Genomic DNA, 13,583 nt, shown 5'->3' with positions numbered 1-13,583 from the left:
AGAGAAATTGGAGAAGAAATCAAATAGGAGTGTCTGAAGACACAGAAGCATTTCTCAATTGGCCACTGGCCGCATCGTCGAGCATCAGGTTGTTCGTTTGCTTTATCATCCGCCTGAGCAGCGCCTGTGGGCTGGCATGAGCTGCACTCTGAGGTACAAGGTGAGCCGAGCAAGCACGGCCCCTGCTTTGCTCTGATGGAGGAGACACGCGGTTACACACAGGACTCCAGCTCAGTAGGACGACTGTTTTAGTCAAAAGCCAAGACTGGGGACACCTACCATACTTTGGGGGGGTCATCTGCTCCCCGGAGAAAGAGAGGGTATTTGCTCTAAGATCTTCAAGTGTCTAACTTGCTTGTGGCACCACCTAGACGAAAGACATTTTCCTCCTCCCTCCCCCTGGGCCTGCGAACCAGAATTCAGCCAGAAATCCGGGGGTGGGGGGGGGACACTGAACAAAGAAAATGATGAGCCCTTGGAAACTTGGGGCCACCGGTCCGAGGCTCTAACCACTCTGAGAGGCGGTCGCTTTTCCTTCTCTCTCACAATAAGCTCATCTGCTGGGTAAGCAGTTTTTAAAACCAAGATACAAAAATATAAAGGACAGTCAAAACTTCAAATCGTGGGACAGAAAGAGATGAAGAGGTATTAAAAACTCGATTTAAATAATGCTCATTTAATGGAGGCGCCCGGGTGGCTCAGTCGGTTAAGCGTCTGCCTTTGGCTCAGGTCATGATCTCAGGGTCCTGGGATCGAGCCCCGCATCGGGTTCCCTGCTCAGCCTCTCCCTCTACCTGCCGCTCCCCCTGCTTGTGCTCTCTCTCTCTGTCAGATAAATAAACTCTTTAATAAATAAATAAATAAAGCTCATTAAGTGTAGTATAAATATCAGAAAGGGGAAAAGGGCTTTTTTAAACCCCAAGGAGTGTTTCCCAAAGCAGTGGTTGTCTTTCAGCCCATCTTCCCAGCAGTGCTCCTTCACAAGGTCCCACAGCCCTGCCCACTGGGGTGCACACAAGACTCCCCAAAGACCCAGAGGGGTGGGAATCTGGTGTGGGTTCTGTAGAATAAGAGTGCCAGCATTACCAGCAGGCTGTTTGTAGCCATTGTGGAAGAAGGCCACCTGCAACAAGACAGACTCGTGCTGGCAGGCAGAGAGAAGCCCGGATGAGGTACAGAGGGCAGAGGGGCAGTGGTCCCGGGGGTGAGGAGGCCTTGGTTCCACTTGGTCCTGGGGTCCAGCCTGTTCTGCCCCCTCTAACCAATGATTACACGAGATCTTGAGTCCCCGTTTGCCTTCACTGGTACAAGTTGGATTTCTGTCACTTGCAACCCAAAAAAGTACATTCCATAAATGATCAGACCAGCTTCGAAGGAGACAAAGTGTTCTATGTCAGCTAAGTTTAAGAAGCGCTGGTTATCTAGCCCTCTTTTAGAAATTCACAGTGCACATTATCCAGAAAGGATCTGAGAAGATCTGTGGTCGAATGACATTGAACTCTAACTCCTTTTCCCAAAGTTTCTTGACCACAGGATCCTTTTGTTCACGTCCCGCCTGTTACCATCTACTAGAGCTAGTGTTTCATGGAACACACTTTTGGGGACAGTTAGCCCAAGGCCTCATTTCTCTTCACCTTGCTTAAACCTGGCAGATGATCCAAATCCACAGGGCAGGGCAGCCCCTGGCCTGGGGGGCACCTTCATGAAAATTGGAAGGTGACGCTGCTCTGGGCAGGTGTGTGGCCTGTGAGCAGACAGCACCTTCATGTGAATTAGAAACAGCTTCCCTTTCCTCCAGCTGTTACAGCTCAGACCTAGGCACATGGCTTGTTGGGTGCCTGGGAGAAACCGAGCTCCATGAGCCCCGAGGTCCTGTCCTTGAGGGAGGTGGCGGAGGCGCGGCACCAGGAGACACGCAAGAAGAGCTTCTCTGGACTTTCCAGGCTCCCTGTGGCTGCCTGCCCCTTGTTGCTAGAAATCTTCTCTCAGCCCTGGGGGACGCTGCTCCCCTACGCAACTCCAGAGACAGACCCAGCCGGCCTTGCCCAACAAAGCCAGCAATTGGCGATACAAAAGGCCTCTCCTAAGCCCAACAATTTACCAGCTGTGAGTACGGGATCCTGATGCAGTCGAATCATTTGATAAATATCTCATTTCACCCAGATCTTCCAGAAGGCATTTCCTGATTTGTCGATTCATTCAATTATCTAAAATACATTCATCTAGGGGCGCCTGGGTGGTTCAGGCGGTTAAGCGTTTGCCTTCAGCTCAGGTCATGATCCCGGAGACCTGGGACGGAGCCCATGCTCAGCGGGGAGCCTGCTTCTCCTTCTCCCTCTGCCCTTGCCCCTCCCCGCTTTGTGCTCCCCCCCCATGCTCATTCTCTCTCAAATAAATAAATAAAATCTTTAAAAAATAAATTAAAATAAGATAAAATAAAATACATGACCAGAACCAAAGCTAGAAGTGGGGGCTACCAAAATGAACGAGACTCCATCCCTTCCCTAGAGTTGCTCACAGTCTAGGGAGACAGCCCCCCATGCCATGACCACAGATGTGTAAACACAGGGCCCCCCAAAGGGAGACCCAGTCCTCCCGGGAAGGGAGGATGCCACTCACCAGCTCTATCAACCTCTAGGCTGGGGTTGTTGGAAATCAATTTTGGAGCTTTCGTGGGACATTGGGGTGCAAATCATCTGCGCAATCTGAACCTGGATGGGGGGTCTTCTTGAGACCTTGAATTTTCTGTTGGATGGGTGGTGTCCTTGACCTTCACACACAGCCTGAACGGCAAGTTAGCTTTGGGTATGTTTCCCCCGACTAGGGCAAGTGTCTGAGCGGCTGGCTACTTTGTTCACCCAATTGTGTCCAAAGGTAGAAAAATCAAAGATGCCTCAACTCTCAGGGCCACACATCCCAGTGCTAACATGATCCTACAATTAGAAAATCTCCATTCACTTTTGCTGAGACAGAATGTGGGGGGAAATGACAATAAGAATAGCTCCTGTTTATTAAGCACTTAGTAAGTACCAGGCACTGGACTACTGGTCTCTGTGAACCATGTGATTGAAACTTCACAACAACTGTAAGAGGAAAGTGCTATTCATGTCCTTGTTTTACAGCTGAGGCTTACAGAGGGTAAGTCTTTGGCCAAGATCACACAGCAGTGGAGTCTAGAGGGACCCATTTCTCTCCGACCCCAGCGCCGGGAAAAGGCATTTTTGTTCTATCCCTTTAATGGGGAAGTGTTGAAGGAGGCAGAGAGAGCTGGGGCTGATCCCTCACCTAAAAGAAGGGCTGCTGACCCCCTCCCTGCTGGTATGACTTTCATGCTGGCTGAACCATTCCCTGAAATGGGAGCTCCACCCTGTCCTACAGACCTCAGTCCCCTGACCTGCGAACCAGGATGACAATCATCCCTGTTGGATAGTATGAAGGCAGTCCAAACTTTAAATCACTGTCAATTCAACCTCCGAAGTGCTCCTGACCCTTCTAGAATGTTCTTTATCTGTATAACACTACTACCTTTGGACGCATGAGTTAAAAATCTTTACTACCTTAGCTCAAGAGTAACAATACAGAGTGAGTGACATTTTCATATCAGGTCCTGAATTTTTATAAATTGTGACCCAATTCCTACTTGTCGGAATGTCACGCAGGCCTTGGCTCCAAATACCTTCTGCAGCCAGGCTTCCCTTTCAATCACATTATCAGCAGCAAATGATTCTGCAAATAATTTAACAGATAAATCTCCTGCTCTTTATTCCATGATCAAGGTTACTTTAAAGTAATTCTGGGAAGACACTGACATGTCTAACAGCCCAGACAGATGCAAACAACAGATGGTATAAGGAGGCAGATCTCTGCTCTAACTAAAGGGGATAAGGGACCACATGTTAACTTCCCTCAGGCAAAGGAATATAACAAGGGCTCAGATTCATCTTTAAAGCAGAAAAAAGGGTCTGCCTTTCTGCCTTTTCAGCAGCCCCACCCCTCCCCTACTAGAAAGCTAATCTGCAAGAAGAATACCATCTCTCTCCAACAAAACAGATATGGATGGAGTTGCCATGAAAGCATCAGTACTGGGTTCTGAAAGCCTAGATTCATTGCCCAAAATAGCACCTGGCATGCAGAGGCAGGCACTTCATAAATATTGGTTGAATGTTTAAAAAAATTGAGTATTTCCATTTAGGGGCACCTGGGTGGCTCAGTCGTTAAGCATCTGCCTTTGGCTCAGGTCATGATCCCAGGGTCCTGGGATCGAGCCCCACGTCTGGCTCCTTGCTCGGCGGGGAGTCTGCTTCTCCCTCTGCCCCTGCCCCTTCCCCGCCCCCCCGAATCATGTTCTCTCTCTCTCATGCTCTCTCTCTCTCTCTCATGCTCTCTCTCTCAAATAAATAAATAAAATCTTTTTTAAAAAATAAAAATAAAATAAGTAAAAAATAGAGTATTTCCATTTGGTCGGTAGCCACTTCTGCAAACCGGGGGAGGCACACACAGGCCTCAGATCTCACTCTTCTACCACATTTCCCCTCCTTGCAGTTTCTCCATCCCAGCAACAGTGCTAAGTCCTGTTGTTCACAGGACTCTCGGGGGTCTGCTGTGTCAACAGGCATCCTGCAAAACAGCACGTGTATCTAAAATTTCCCTCACGCTTCCAAACAGGAGCCTGGACAAAAAAATTGGCAGTCCTCCACATGACAAACTGCCTTGTCAAGTTGCTTCTTCAAATCTTTTCTCTACTGCCACTGCTTGAGTAAACAAATAGCCTTTCTTTAGCTCTAGAATACTCCAGAGCCCGGGGTCTGTTTTAAAGGCATCTTTAAACAGGCACTTTCCAGCTCTAAAAAATACACTTTATCAAGAGCTAAAGTGTCTTACCATTTTAAAAAAACCAAAAACTCCCCTGACCTTACCTCTTCCATGTGCTCCCTTTGGCTTACTGGTCATGCCCATAAAGAGGCTGAGTTAACATGCTTAGATCATGACCAGAGTGTCTTGCCAACTCGCCCACTCTTGGAGCAAGCTTCTCGGGAGCAGTGTGACTGCAGGTGAATGCTGGGAAGTAGACCAAAGGTCATCCCCATGGCACTAGGAATCGGATTTCAGAAACAACCGACAGGCTGCCAAATATGGAGGAACACATGTTCGGTGCTGGGGCCTGCTTGGGCCACCCATCTGCCCTGTCACGGGAAGGCAAATGCTCAGACCAGTTCTGCTGGATCATCCCAAACATCTCTTCCCCTCCGGGAAGAAAAGGAAAGATTGAAAATTAAAGCCGTTCATCCACACTGGCAGCAGAGGATGCCCCCGCCTTGAGCTTCACCTAGCAGGCACTTTGTCAGGCCAAGAAGGGGGAGGCCCCAAGGGTGGAATTTTCAGCTACCCCAGATGGAATGTTTTCTGACATGAATATGGCAGAAAAATGAACAAGCTTTGGAGTCAGAGAGAGCTGGGTTTGAAGACCCACTCTTCCCTCAAAATACGGAGAAAACACAACAAAGGTTGTGTTTGCAGTAGGATTTGGATGCTTCTGCCTCATGTCCAGGAAGGGTTGAATCTAGGTTCTAGGTAGACACAGAAGATTTTAAAAGTCATGGGATAAGATGTTAATTTTAGAGGAAGCTGCGGGAAGAGTAAGTGGGAGTTCTGTACTATCTTTGCAACATTTCTGTAAACCTGAAAAATTCCCAAATAAAAAGTTTAATTAGAGAAAAAAAAAAAAAAAGATGTGGTCCCTATCCTCCCAGCGAGTGAATGAGAGTTCCACATTCAGTGAACGATACCTATCTTCCCTCACCCAACAGCATCTGGGTCAAAATGGAAGAGTTACCCTAAAAGAACCCAGGAGCCTCCAAGATGCCCGAGTTGACATGTTCTGACATCTTTTGTCTATGGAGAAAGGAAAACCTTTGAGACTTCAAAAACATTGCCCAATATTAATGTCTTGTGTGGATTTAATATTTTAGAAGCAATATAATTTAAAGAAGGCTGGACCATTCAGAAAAACCAATTCTTTGCACCTCTTGGAGCCGGTTTATAGACAGAGGTCTATAAAATGGCGACTGCGATCCCTGGCCTGCCTGCCTCAGTGGCTGACGGGAGCACCTCATCAATATGGCAAAGAGTGGCACATACGGAGGAGAGTCTCTTTATTTAAAGTGTTGGGTTTGTCAGGATAGCCTATCGTGTCCTATAACATTTATTCAACTCGATTTGAAATGCAGGCATCAACCTTAGGTTTTGCCCCTCTCAAATTCCTACATCTACTCATTTTCCTGCCAGAGCAGCATGCGGCTGGACTCAAGAATAAGAGCGCAGGTGCAGTGGTTAAAAGCCAAGCTTTCCTGCTTACTTAGCTGTAAGCCTTCGGGGGTCTATGTCCCCATTACCGTATCTGGAAAATGGGGATCATAATTACAGGGTTTTCAAGGTTAAATAACATAATACATGAGGAGCACTTAACACAAGGCTAGACCATAGAAGACACTCATATATGTGAGTTATTATTATTACAAAGAAGAAACGGATTCAAAACTCATTAACTAAGAGCCCCAGGGGCTAAGTCCGCTTAGAGCTAAAGCAGTTAATCTGATTCTTTGGAAGATGCATCCGGCCCAAACCTGGAGCCATGCAGTTTGCAAACTTTAATAGCAGCCCCAGTGAGAGTTAGCAGCAAGCCTCCAGGCGAGGGGGTCCCTAGGAGAGACTGTGGTAGCAGAGATTCACAGTGGAGGGGCTCTCCATTGTCACGAACTGGGGTTCACACTGCTTCATTGTCTCTTCCTTCCATTTTTTTCTCATTAAATGCAGCTAAATCATCCCAGATGCCCACCCACTGCCAGTAGAATATTAGAAGACGTTGTTTCTTCCAGGGCTAGTTTAACGCTCTCAGAACGTTGGGTTCTTTGGGTCCCTCAGGAAAGAGAGAAACTGCCCCCCCAACTTAAACTTGGGACCCCAAGCATCTGTAGCTTGAAACAATCCATGCCCATCCTGAGGGGTTGTTTATCTATTAATGAAATAGCCTGCAGAGAAATGCTCAGTCACGTTTCTGGGTGATCCAGACCCCAGGGTCAGCTCACGTAGCAGGGGATCTCCCGTGCTCCTGGTCCTCCGTTTCTGGGATGCCGGGGAATTCCGCAGCCTGGGGCCACAGGGCTGAGGTCGCCTTCAGGAACAAACCTCAGGCCCCGGCTGCTTCTTGGACTTGGAGCCAGGAACCAGGGGGACCTGCCCCGATGCGGCCTGGGCTGCAGGCAGTGCAGAGACCTGCTCTCCCCTCTCTGGATCCCGTTTCTTTCCTGCTCATCCTTCAGCTCTGAGCCCAGACAGCAGCTCCCTGGGGCTGACACCCAGGGGCAGGTCAGGTGGCTCTGTACCTGTCATCTTGCTTCAGAGCATTGATCTCAGTTTCTATAGTTGAAAATCATTTTTTTCTGGGACTCAAACTACAGAAACATCCAGACGATGAAATTGCTTTAAAAGAGTTTTTTTTAAATGATCACAGATTTTTAAGTCAGGCCATTACAATAATAGGATGGGATGTTTTTTCTCCCTCCTCATGCTGCCAGAGCTGTTAATGGGCATCATGACGGCCCTGAGGGGAATCCAGGAGGTGGTAATGCCAGTGGGTGGAAGGCTGTCCTTCCCCTCTGCAATCTGGAAGCTCAGAGGCCTTCTGTGGGGCTCCTCCAAATGGAACACTCAGTAAAGAACAGGAACAACTGTCATTGTCACGCTCGCTGTCACAGCCTAGGACCACGGGCTGGAGGGGCTCTTCTTTCACCATAAGTCCTTCCACGCAGGTCACGATGCAGGAAACCCCAGGAAGTGCCACTGGATGAAGGCTACTCTTGTCACGCTGCCACCTCTACCTCTGTCCCAGAGAGGGACACACACCCTAGGACCCTGACCCTCGCAGCGACAGCACACACTCCCCTGGGCTCAGCGTGAGACGTTCTGCCGACCCCTGGCTGGCCTGTGCCCACCACCCCCACACGAGTCACCCTCCACAGCCCCAGTTATAACTGTGGCTTTCTCTTCAGTCCCAACCAACACGTCTGCAGGAAGGAGAGCTGCCAGGAAGGGGCAGCCGGGGGTCTGCGCGTGGGTCGCAGCTGTGCCTGTTGGTAGGGGCTGCCCCGTACTCCCAGAGAGCAGTCACCTGCCCCGAGGCCTCTGTGAGTCAGTTCCTGCAGGGACGGAGCAGGAGTGGCCACGAGGACCCAGGACCCAAGGTGCAATAGCAGGTATCCCCCAGGGGCTGGGCTGGAGCTGAGAGCCCTTGGCGCACGAGGAGGACCCTTCAGTGAATGGATGGGCTCAGTCCAGCCTGCGTGTGTGAACTTGCCCCACCAGTGGCTTCTGTTCTCTAGGGAGCACAGAAAAAAACAAAAAACAAAAAACCCCTCCAGGCCATATTCCTAAATTTCAGAGTTTAAATAGGGTTTGTGTGGATCAAAGAAGAAATAACTGACTCGTCAGCAGGATCCAGATACCGGACCATGGTGACGTTATTAAACTTGACTTCCTGAGTTAAGGTTAAATGGTCAATAACTAAGTCAACGATCAGTTGTTGCCAAAAAATTTCAAAAGCAAAAATCATTAAGATAATTTGCCAGCCCCCCTGCCAAGAGTTTATGAAGAGAGGTCCTATGAGGCTCACATAGGACTGCTTCTCTCGGTGACTACATGAAGGTCCATTCTCCTCAGGCATCCGCCATCCCCCAACTCCGGAGCAGCCCAGTACACCCCTGCCCCATCTGACCCCCCACTCTCTGCCGCACGTGCACCCCAATCAGCCATCAGAAGAGAGCTGCCTCCCCTCCCCTCCCCCATCCTCACAATTCCCAGGTGTGTCTGCTTTCCTCTTCCCTCCACCGTCCACAATGGCGGGGGATTGCTCTGTAAGCCCAAGTCGGCTCCAATCCCATCAACTCTCAACAGTCAAGGTCAGCCTTCCTTCGGTCCACCCTTCGATCACCCGTCCTCCACCAACCTCTGCCTCTCTCCCTCATTCCCACCAGCAGGCAGCCATCTAAGATCTTCAATCTTTAAACCCTCCGGGTTAACTCCCTCTGCTCCCTCTACTAGCTACCGTCCCAATATTGGGCTCCCTTTTCTAGAAAAGCTTATTGCATTATCTCTACCCCTCTCTCCACTTCCTTATCTCCAATTCCCTCTTCAGGCATCCAAACTGCATCCCTGTCATTCCACTGGAAATGCTTATCAAGGGTTCAAGGGGCAGTATGAGGTTCCCTCACACCGATGGCCTTCATATTGCCAAGTCAGTGGGCAGGTGTCTGCTCCTTGATTTCTCAGGAGCATCTGATGCCTCTACTTTCTCTGGACACTCTCCTCCATGGACCTCCCAGGTCCTTCATTTTCCTATGTCTTCTGCTACAGCTCCTTCACAAACTGCCCCCTACCCCTGAGGCTCACACCTAAATATTAAAGGATATCTCAGGGATTAGTCCTGAGTCCCTTTGCCCATCCTCACTCACTCCCCAGGTGTTCTCATCCAGCTTTAAACACCTACGCTAGTGACTCCAACATGCATCTCAAGCTCCACCTCTTGTGCATCCAAATGCCTCTTTCACTGGAGTGCCCGAAAGGCATTCACATTTTATGGCCAAACCAGAACATTTGATTCTCTCCCTTCCCCCTAAACCTGCCCCTCCTCCAATCCTCCTGATCTCAGGGAAATGATGTTTCAATCTGCTCAGCAGCTCAGGCCAAACACCTAGGGCTCGTCCTTAATTCTGCTCTTTTCCCCACCCCCAAATTCCATCATCATCAAGCCCACCCTCTCTGCCTTCAAAATACATCCCCAATCCAGGGACCCCCTTCCCTGCCACCTCATTCCAAGCCATCACCATCCACATCTCTGACTTCTAAATGGCCTCCTAACTAGTGTCCCTCCTCCATTTCTGCCCTCCGCCCCTTAAAGACCATTCTCTACATGGCAACTGCAAAGCTCTTTTTTAAAATCTCAAACCGGGGCACCTAGGTGGCTCAGTTGGTTGAACATCCGACTCTTGGTTTCGGCTCGGGTCAAAATCTCGGGTTTGTGAGATCAAGCCCCATGTTGGGCTCCGGAGCCTGCTTGGGATTCTCTCTCTCTAGCACCCCCCTCACCCCACCCCACCCCCCACCCCACTGGTTGCACACACACTCCTCTCTAAAATAATAATAATAATAATAATATTAAATAAAATAAAATCTCACATCAGCTCATGCCACACCTCTGTTGAAAACTCACTGGTGGTTTTGCATCCCAGTTAGAAAGCTGATAATGACCTACAAGATTCACCCCCACCCACCTCCCTGATCTCGCATCTCGACATAATCTCTCACCCACTCTCCTCCAGCCACACTGGCCTTCTTTGCTGATCTCAAAATACAATAAGCTCATCCCTCCCAGACATGTCACACATGCTCTTCCCTTTTCCAGAATGTTCCTTTTCCAGAACTTTATATGGCTGCCTCCTTCTGGGCACATGAGATCTGCACTGACCACTGATCAGAAATAGCCTCTAACCACAACGAAACACCACTTCACACCCACTAGGATGGCTATTATAAAAGCAAAAACCAAAATGAGAAAACCCCAAGAGTTCGCAAGGATGTGGAGAAATTAGAACCCTTGTGCATTGTTGATGGGAATGTAAAATGGTGCAGCCGTTGTGGAGAAGTCTGGTGGTTTTCAGGAAATTAAACACAGAATTCACATATGATCCAGCAAATTCAACTTTTGGATATCTACTGCAAAGAACTGAAAGCATGGAGTCACACATATTTGCACAGCTGTGTTCATACCAACATTATTCACACTAGCTGAAAGGTGGCAGCAACCCACGTGTCCATCAGCGGATGAACGGATGAAGAGAATGTGGGATATAGATAATGGAGTACTATTCAGCCCTAAAGAGGAAGAACATTCTCACACAGGCTGCAACGAGGATGAACCTTGAAGGCATTGTGCTAAGTGAAACAGATCAGTCACAAAAGTGACTCCACTTAGGCGAGGTACCAAGTGGAGTCAGATTTAAAGTAGGAAAGTAGCATGGTTGCTGCCGAGGGCTGGGAGTGGTGAGGGGGATGTGGACATATCGGTTAATAGGTACCCAATTTCAGTTTAAAAACATGAAAACTTTCTGGAGATGGATGGTGGGGATGGTTGCACAACGTGAATGTGCTTCACACCATTGAACACCCACTGTACACTGAAAAATGGTTGCAGTGCTAAATTTCATATAATGTATATTTTACAATAGAAAAATTTCTACAGAATCCTTCTTTGTTTCAGGAACTCAGTATCGATATTGACATCTGGCGAACTCACTATGTTCCGTAACAAGACTGGGGTGGCAGTGATGTGGGAAACAAAGGCAGAAGAGAAATTATTAAATTTCCTTACTACCTACAGCCCATTGACAAGTCCTTCAAACAGGCAGAGTGACATTCCTCTAGGGACTCAACTGCCTGGATGTTGACACTTTGCTAAGGACAAAGGGTAATCCTAGCCCAACCCCCCCCTCCCCGAACCCAAGATCCTGTAAGCCTACTTTAACATATAAAAATTCTTTTGGAAACTTCCTTTATCTCTAAACCCCCCAAGATACGTGTTGCAATCATCCCCCAAGCATATGGCCCTCCGATATACATCTGAAGGGTCTCATGACTAAGGTTTTATTAGACGGTAATAAATGACCTTTTCCCAACAATAGCTAGGCCCTTCAGGGTCCTGGAAACCTTGCTTCCAAAATTCCTTAGGGACTTACACTATCCCTAACCCCCTCCCAACTTGAAAGTATATAATGGGACATTCCTCATGACCCCAGCGCAGCTTTCTGCCCATGGGTCCTGTCTCCGGGCTTTAATAAAACCACCTTTTTGCACCAAAGACATCTCGAGAATTTTCTTGGCCATCGGCTTTGAACCCTAATGTCTTTCCTCCATCGGCGGGCGCCCACGCCAGTCAGGAGACCACCCGGGGGACATGGCCATGCGGCTGGCAGCACGCGCCACCTTCCTACCGAAACCGCCCAGATCCTGCAAACCCCTCAGCCTGTTACTCCGGCCCGGTCTGCAGTGTTGAAGGCATTACCCTGCAGCAGCCTCTTTGCCGGGCAAGGTAATAAAAATCACTGTTCCTCTTTATCCCTAATCTCTGGCTTCGTGTTTTATTTCGGCACAGAGGTCAGTTTTTGACAACATCACTGGTGGGATATACAGAGAAAAAAGCACACCAATCAGACCTACCTGGCAGCCACCCTTGGGAGTGGAGCAACTCCTTTCTTTTCTTTTTAAAGATTTTATTTATTTATCTGATAGAGAGAGACAAAGCGAGAGAAGGAACACAGGCAGGGGGAGTGAGAGAGGGAGAAGCAGGCTTCCCGCGGAGCAGGGAGCCCGATGCGGGGCTCGATCCCAGGACCCTGGGACCATGACCTGAGCCACAGGCAGACGCTTAACGACTGAGCCACCCAGGCACCCCTTTCTTTTCTTTTTTTTAAGATTTTATTTATTTATTTATTTATTTATTTATTTATTCTTTTTTTTTTTTTTAAGATTTTATTTATTTTTTTGACAGAGAGAGAATGAGAGAGAGAGCACATGAGAGTGGGGAGGGTCAGAGGGAGAAGCAGACTCCCTGCGGAGGAGGGAGCCCCATGCGGGACTCGATCCAGGGACGCCAGGATCATGACCTGAGCCGAAGGCAGTCGCTTAACCAACTGAGCCACCCAGGTGCCCCAAGATTTTATTTATTTATTTAAGAGAGAGAGCGCGCTTGAGCGAGCAGTGGAGGGGGGAGGGAGAGAGAGAGAATCTCAAGCAGACTCTGCAGAGCTCCATCTCACGACCCTGAGACCACGACCTGAGCCAAAACCAAGAGTTGGACGCTTCGCCGACTGAGCCACCCAGGCTCTTTCCTTAAAGCCAGGAACACGCCACCCCAGGCCTCACGCCCCTCCCTCGTGTGTCGGGATATCAGGGCAGGTGGCATTTTACGGTCCCACCTTGACCACACCCACAAGCACACACCAACCTGGCCTGGCATTCTCTCCAGGTAAAATCTCCTTGGACCGGATGCAAAGCTCCTAATTGGCCCTCCTCCCCAGGGGACGGCCAGCACTTCAGCCGGAGCGACAACTCCGGGGCTCAGGCAGCTGCCTGACGATAGGGACAGCGGATGCAGAACGCAATCTTTTCTCACGACACACCAGTTTTGCCCACGGGCGGCGAAGACAGAGCCGCGGGGCCACCGCGCCGTCCAAAGCCTCGAGGACAAGGGAAAGCAAAGCGGGGGCGAGCGGGCGGTTAGTGCGGGCTCCCCGCGTCCGCGCTCCGTGGAGAACGTGAGCTTTGCTGAGCATCTGGGAGCAGGGCTGCTATGCAGGCTCTTGGGCAGGCACCCCAAAATGTTGTCTTAAGAAGATCTAAACACAGATTGCAGATTCTGCTGTGTTTTACAGCTCCTTTGAGGTAGATGAAAGGAGGCAATGGGAGAAGGCGGAGCAAACCCCAAAATTTAAAGGAACATGCCACGCGCCAAGTGGGCAAAGGCCTAGACGTTA

Source organism: Neomonachus schauinslandi, chromosome 6 (assembly GCF_002201575.2).
Source record: "Neomonachus schauinslandi chromosome 6, ASM220157v2, whole genome shotgun sequence".
NCBI classification, from domain to species: domain Eukaryota; kingdom Metazoa; phylum Chordata; class Mammalia; order Carnivora; family Phocidae; genus Neomonachus; species Neomonachus schauinslandi.
Note: the sequence above shows the minus strand (reverse complement) of the source record.